The sequence below is a fragment of the Papio anubis genome, chromosome 14 (assembly GCF_008728515.1).
Source record: "Papio anubis isolate 15944 chromosome 14, Panubis1.0, whole genome shotgun sequence".
Lineage (NCBI taxonomy): Eukaryota > Metazoa > Chordata > Mammalia > Primates > Cercopithecidae > Papio > Papio anubis.
In genome coordinates this window covers 73,225,961-73,233,516 of record NC_044989.1, presented here as the reverse complement: position 1 = coordinate 73,233,516, position 7,556 = coordinate 73,225,961, and the positions used below count along the sequence as shown (strand labels likewise).

The window sequence follows — 7,556 nt, the reverse complement described above, 5'->3', positions numbered from 1 at the left end:
GGAATGAGAATTAAGAACTGATTGATTTACTTACATTGCCCTACATACTATATAATCAGAACAATATTCTACATAGAATTGTAAAAAGATTAAAATATCCAATAAGAATGATAGTGTAAGGCCAGGCATAGTGACTCATACCTGTAATCCCAGGGCTTTAGGGTGCTGAGGTGGGAGGATTACCTGATCTTAGGAGTTTGAGACTGGCCTGGGTAACATAGTAAGACCCATCTCTACAAAAAATAGAGATTAGCTGGGCATGGAGGCACGTGCCTTAATCTCAGCTACTTGGGAGGCTGAGGCAGGAGAATTGCTTGAGCCCAGAAATTTGAGGCTGTAGTGAGCTATGATTGCACTGTAACCACCCAATGGATTCACCCTGCCTGCGGCCTAGACAAAGCCGATTTACTAAGACAGATGAATTGCAATAGAAATAGACTAATTCAAGCAGAGCCAGCTGTGTGGGAGACCGGAGTTTTATTATTACTCAAATCAGTCTCCCCATTGAGAGTGGGGTTTTGAAGTCTCCAACATTTATTTTAGAAATGTCTATTTCTTTCTTCAATTCTGTCAGTTTTTGCTTCACACGTTTTGATTGTTATTAGGTGCATAAATGTTTATAATTATTATACCTTCTTGCTACATTGAACCTCCTATTAATGTATAATGTCCTTCTTTGTCTCATTTAATCTTTTTTGACTTAAAGTCTATTTTGTCCGTTGTTAGAATAGCAACCCCTGCTCTCTTTTGGTTACTATTTGCATGGAGAATCTTTTTCCATTCTTTCATGTTCAATCTTTTGTGTCTTTGAATCTAAAGTGAACTTCCTGTAGACAGCATATAGTTCAATCATGTTTTTCTATCCATTCTGCTAATCTCTTTTGATTAGAGGTTTAACTCATTTACATTTAAAATAATGATGGATGAGGAGATACTTCTGTCATTTTGCTGGGTGTTTTCTAAATGCCTTGTAGATTTTTGTCCCTTATTTCCTACATTTAATTGATATTTTGTAGTGAAAAATTTCAATTCCTTTTTCATTTCCTTTTGTATACATTCTACAGCTGTTTTCTCTGTGGTTAGCATGGAGATTTAATGTACTATTCTAAAGGTATAATATTCTAACTTGAAATTATACCAGTTTAATGTCCGTAATGTACAAAAATTCTGTTCCTTTATAGCTCTGTCTTCACAGTTTCAGCTGTCAGTGTCAGAAAATTATATCCATATGCATTTTGTGCTTGAAAACCTAAATTAATAATTTTTTAAATGCATCAGTCTCTTAAATTATGTAAAAATCAAAATGAACAGTTACAAACCAAAGTTATGGAAATGCTGGCTTATATTTTATGTTTTTTAAAAATTATTTTATTCTATTTTTATAGAGACAAGGTCTTACTCTGTTGCCCAGGCTGGAGTGCAGTGGCACAATCGTAGCTCACTGTAACCTCAAACTTCTGGGCTGAGTGATCCTCCCACCTCAGCCTCCTGAGTAGTTGGGACTATCTGTGCATGCTGTCATGCCTGGATAATTTTTAAATTTTTTTATAGAGACTATGTTGCCCAAGCTGGTCTCCAACTCCTGACCTCAAGTGATCTTCCTACCTTGGCCTCCCAAAGTGTCAAGATTACAGGTGTCAGCCACCACACCTAGCAATACTGGCTTTTAGACTAATATTTTTTAAAAAATGTATTCATCCCTTTTTGTCATGTAGCATTTCTTAAGTCATGTAGAAACAAAAAATGATGCCACAAACTGTTGTTAAAATACACTAGCTTTTATAATGTCTCATGTATTTACCTTTATTGAGATCTTTATTCCCTCATATGGTTTTGAGTTACTGTCTAGTATCCTTTCATTTCACCTTGCATGACTACCTTGAGCATTTCTTGCAAGGTAGCTCTAGTGGTAATGAACTCCCTCAGCTTTTGTTTATTTGGGATTGTGTTAATTTCTTTCTCTCTTTTGGAAGACATATATAGTCATCCCTTGGTATCTGTGAAAGATTGGTTCCAGGATACCCTGTAGATACCAAAATGCATGAATTTTCAAGTTTCTTATGTAAATGGCATAATGTTTGCATTTAACCTGTGTACAACTTGCACATACTTTATTCACATACTTGATTGCTTCTAATACCTAATACAATATAAATGCAATGTAAATAATTGTTACACTATATTCAGAATTGTTTTTAAATTTGTATTATTTTTATAGTTTAAAAAAAAATATTTTTAGCCTGGGCATGGTTGCTCACATCTGTAATTCCAACACTTTGGGAGGCCAAAATGGGAGGATCACTTGTTGCTAGGAGTTCAAAACCAGCCAGGGCAACATAGTGAGACCCCATCTTCACAAAAAACTTAAAAATTAGCTGGGTGTGGTGGTGCATGTCTGTAGTCCTAGCTACTTGGGAGACTGAGGCAAGAGGATTTCTTGAGCCCGGCAGTTCAAGACTGTAGTGAGGTGTGATCATGCCACTGTACTCCAGTCTAGGCAATAGAGCAAGGACCCATTTCTAAATATAAACATATATTTTTTGATACACAGTTGGTTAAATCTGTGGATGTGGAATCTAGAAGCTAGGTTTTTGTTAGTTGGTTCACTACATCATCATTTATTTATAGCATCAAAAAGTTATGTGTTCAATATTAATTAAATGGTTAAACAAAATATAGCACATTGAAGATAGTCTATGATGCAACTGTTAGAATTATGTTTTAATTCTAATCTCAGAAGACTGAGCTTATGCAGTTTTTTTTTTTTAAACGGTTTACTACTTTTTTTGGTCTAGCTTTCAAAACGAAAAAAAGTAAAATGAAGGGAGGAAATAAAGGGCATTAGCCCTTTAAATCTCCTGGAAGTCACTTCAGCTAGAGAGGGAGGGAGTTGCAACAATGGAGGGAGGTACTACAACAATAGCTGCTGCCTCATTGTCTTTTTTTTTTTTTTTTTTTTTTTCTTCTGAGATGGTATCTCCCTTTCTCCCCCAGGCTGAAGAACAGTGGCATGATCACTGCTCACTGCAGCCTTGACCTCCCAGCCTCAAGTGATCCTCCCAGCTCAGCCTCCCGAGTAGCTGGAGCTACAGGTGCATACCACTATGCCCAGCTAGTTTAAAAAATTTTTTGTAGTGACTAGGTTTCACTATGTTGACTGGGTTGGTCTCCAACTCCTGGGCTCAAATGTTGCTCCCATCTCAGCCTTCCCAAGTGCCTTTGTCTTCACCTCTGTGATTAGAAGCAGCAGTAGGCCATCAGAGCACAGATCCCTGATAGCTGAAGGACAAGGTCCTTTTTGTCCACCCTTGGCTCCCACAGGCTGTTTGTATCTACTACAGGAACCCATGCACAGCTGTCTGTCATGGGGTAGGAGTGGGAGTTAATCACTGCTACTGTGCTAAGAGCTAAAATTGACTGAAATTAACTACCTATTAGGGTCCAGACCTTTTCCTAGAAGTTGCAATCTTTCAGTAGACTCCAGAGTTCTAAAATAGTTACATCAGACAGATGCCGCCAGTGTAATTGTTGTCTAGGTGGAGAGACAGATTCTTGGTGCTTCCCTGAATCCTGAGTTAATTTTTGCATATGGTGTGAGGTAAAGGTCCAACTTCATTTCTTTTGCATGTGGATATCCTGTTTTCCCAAAACACCAATGAAGAGACTGTGCTTTTCCCATTGAATAGTCTTGACAGCCTTGTCAAAAACCAAATAGATATGAAGATTTATTTTGACTTTATTGCATTGATTTATATCTCTGTCCTTATGCCAATACCACAATGTTTTGATGACTGTGGTTTTGTAGTAAGACTTTGAATTTGGGAAGTGTGAGTCCTTCAACTTTGTTCTTTTACAAAATTGTTTTGACTCTTTGGGGTCTCTTGAAATTCCATATGAATTTTGGGAAAGGGTTTTCTGGTTCTGAGAAAACAAAACAGTAAAAGAAAAAGATGCCATTGGAATTTTGGTAGGGATTGCATTAAATCTGTATATCACTTTGGGCAGTACTGTTATCTTAACAATATTGAGTTTTCCAATGTATGAAGTGGGATCTTTTTCCATTTACTTATGTCTTCTTTAATTTTCTTCAGCAATGTTTTGTTTTTTTTAGTAAATAAGTTTTGTCCCTTTTTAGTTAAATTTATTTCTAAGTATCTTCTTTTTAATTTTTAAAATGGAATTGTTTTCTAAATTTCCTTTTTGAATTGTTCATTGCTAGTGTATAGAAATACAACTAATTTTTGTGTGCTGATTTTGTATCCTGCAACTTTGCTGAATTCACTTGTTAGCTCTATTGTATATGTGTATGTGTGTGTGAACACACGCGTGTATTTTTTAGGTTCTTCAGTGTATAAGATCATGTCATCTGTTTATAAAGATAATTTTACTTCTTCTTTTCCAATATGTCTTTTATTTCATTTTCTTGCCTACTTGTTCTAGCTAGGACTTCCAGTCCTATGTTTAATAGAAGTGGCAAAAGTGGGCATCCTTGTCTTGTTCTTGTTCTCAGTGTAAAGATTTTCAGTCTTTCACCATTGAGTGTGATGTTTTCTGTGGGTTTTTTGTGGATGGCCTTTATCATGTTGAAGACGTTCCCCTCTATTCCTATTTTATTGAGTGTATTTATCATGAGAGAGTGTTGAATTTTGTCAAATGCTTTTTCTGCATCAATTGAGATTATCATGTGGGATTTTCTCTTTTATTATTTATTTATTTATTTATTTTTGGAGACAGAGTCTCACTCTCTCACTCTGTCACCCAGGCTGGAGTGCAGTGGCGCGATCTTGGCTCACTGCAACGTCTGCCTCCTGGGTTCAAGTGATTCTCCTGCCTCAGCATCCTGAATAGTTGGGACTACAGACATGCGCCACCATGCCCGGTTAGTTTTTGTATTTTTTGGTAGAGACGGGGTTTCACTGTGTTGGCCAGGCTGATCTTTCATTCTTTTAATGTGGTGTATTTCACTGATTAATTTTCATATATTAAACCAACCTTCCATTCCTGGGATAAATCCTACTTGGTCATGGGTATAATTCTTTTAATGTGCTGCTGGATTCGGTTTGCTAGTATTTTGTTGATGATATTTGCATATATGTTCACAAATGATATTGTTCTGTAGTTCTTTTTTCTCATAGTGTGTTTGTGTGGCTTTGGGATATTGTCCAAAAAAATCAATCAAAAAATCAATTGGTGTTCTAAAACCATCTTTTCAAATAACTCAAGTAAAAGAAATAAAAGTCTATTCAGAAAATAGTAACAGGCTGGGCATGGTGACTCACGGCTGTAATCCCAGCACTTTGGGAGTCTGAGGCCGGCAGATCACTTGAGGTCAGGAGTTTGACACCAGCCTGGGCAACACGGTGAAACCTCATCTCTAAACCCCATATTTAAAAATACAAAAATTAGCCAGGCGTGGTGGCACGTGCCTGTAGTCCCAGCGATTTGGGAGGCTGAGGCAGGAGAATTGCTTGAACCCAGGAGGCAGAGGTTGCAGCGAGCCAAGATTGCGCCACTGCACTCCAGCATGGGCGACAGAGCAAGACTCCAACTAAAAACAAAAACAAAAACAAGTAACAGTGAGAAAACAATTTTGTATAACAACAAAATTGTTCTCAGAGGAAAATTTATATTACTAAATATTTGTATTAGAAAGCAAAAAATACCAAAAACAAATGAATGAAGTATTCACCTTGTAGAAGTTCAGATTCTTTGTTTGCAAAAGCAGAAATCAACTCAGACAAAATAAAACATAAATTTTTGGTTCAGTTCATAGAACTGAAAGAGAAAGCTGAAAAGTTAGGCCCCAAAAGGGCAGGAACCAGGATGACTCTGGAGAACCAGGTAACAGAAACCAATGAAACAGCTACATGATGAATCAGCTACCAGATGAATCAGCTACAGCTGTTTTCAGTCTTTTCTTAAGATTCAGTTGCTATGGAGAGAGCATCCAACTATCCTAAGTTAGGCTTCACATCTATTTTTAATCTAAAAATATTCAGTGCATCTTAATTGATTGTCTTGCCAATCATTATCCAATAAAGAATGTTACTTCCCCAAGAAAAATTAAGGTAATATTATGAAGAAGGGGTAATGGATGTGAGGTGGCAAAAACAACAAATTGTTCCTTAGAAGCTAGATTTGTATTACTTTGTTCACTACATCATCATTTATTTATAGCACCAAAAAGTTATGTTTTCAGTATTAATTGAATGGCTAAATAAAATATAGCACATTTAAGATAGTTTATGATGCAACCATTAGTTATGTTTTAAATCAATATTTAAAGATGGAAAAATCATTATGGAAAAATAGATCAAATCTGCATATCATCTATGAATTAAATTTCATTTAAAAGGTTTTTTATTTCTTAAAATTTTTATTATACATGCTGTATTCATGGAAAACCAAGATCTTTAAAGGAACTCAAATTAGATATAAATTATGTTCAGCTCTGAGCTGGTTTTAAGTCATGTTTAGCATGGAAACAGTTAAACTGAAGCTTTCTTCTCCTCATAGGTTGCCATCATTTTCTTGACTTCTGCAATAGCTTTCCCTGGATTCAGACCCTTAGGACAGGTCCTTGTGCAGTTCATGATGGTGTGGCAGCGGTGTAGAGAGAACGGCTCCTGCGGCTTGGCCAGGTGCTCCTCAGTCAAATCGTCTCTGGAGTCAATCATCCAGCGATAGGCCTGCATAAGAATTGCAGGCCCCAGATAATTGTCTCCGTTCCACCAGTAGCTGGGGCAGCTGGTGCTACAGCAAGCACAGAGAATGCACTCGTAGAGCCCGTCCAGTTTCTCATGCTCTTCTATGGACTGCAGACACTGCTGCTTGCCTTCCTGAGATTCATCCTTCTTCTTCAAGTAAGGCTCAATGGATTTGTACTGTGCATAGAAGTTGCTCAAATCGGGAACAAGATCCTTTATCACATACATATGTGGAAGAGGGTAGATTTTTGAGACCTTATTGAGGTTGGTGTCAATCCTTCGGGTGCAAGCCAGAGTGTTGCCTCCATTGATGTTTATTGCACAAGAGCCACAGATGCCTTCTCTGCATGATCTTCGGAAGGTCAAAGTAGAGTCAATTTCATTCTTAATCTTGATTAAAGCATCCAGTACCACGGGGCCACATTTATTAAGGTCAACTTCGTTAAGTCTGCATATGAGGTTTGTCTCCAGCCTTGTCTGGGTCCCATCGATAGATGGCAAATGTCTTGATACGGGCAGCTGCGGCTGCAGCTGTCTGGGCTCCTCCGGAGGCCTGCAGGCAGCCCGTAACCAGCGCCTCAAGGAAAGTGAGACCACCGCCGCCATCTTGGCTCCTCATTTAAAAGTTTTATTGGTGCATAAAACCAACACCAACACCTGAAGAAAATACATCAAAATGTGGGCCAGGCGCGGTGGCTCAGGCCTGTAATCCCAGCACTTTGGGAGGCCGAGGCGGGCGGATCACGAGGCCAGGAAATCGAGACCATCCTGACTAACCCAGTGAAACCCCGTCTCTACTAAAAATACAAAAAAATAGCCAGGCGTGGTGGCGGGTGCCTGTAGTCCCAG

At 38.1% G+C, this 7,556-nt stretch overlaps 1 pseudogene across 1 annotated transcript; it reads right to left on the bottom strand.

Annotated features, from left to right (window-relative positions):
• Nucleotides 1-6,356: 6,356 nt before the first annotated feature.
• Nucleotides 6,357-7,313, bottom strand: LOC101003799 (annotated as a pseudogene). The gene has a single exon (XR_162292.4). The product of XR_162292.4 is annotated as a succinate dehydrogenase [ubiquinone] iron-sulfur subunit, mitochondrial pseudogene (transcript).
• Nucleotides 7,314-7,556: the final 243 nt, after the last annotated feature.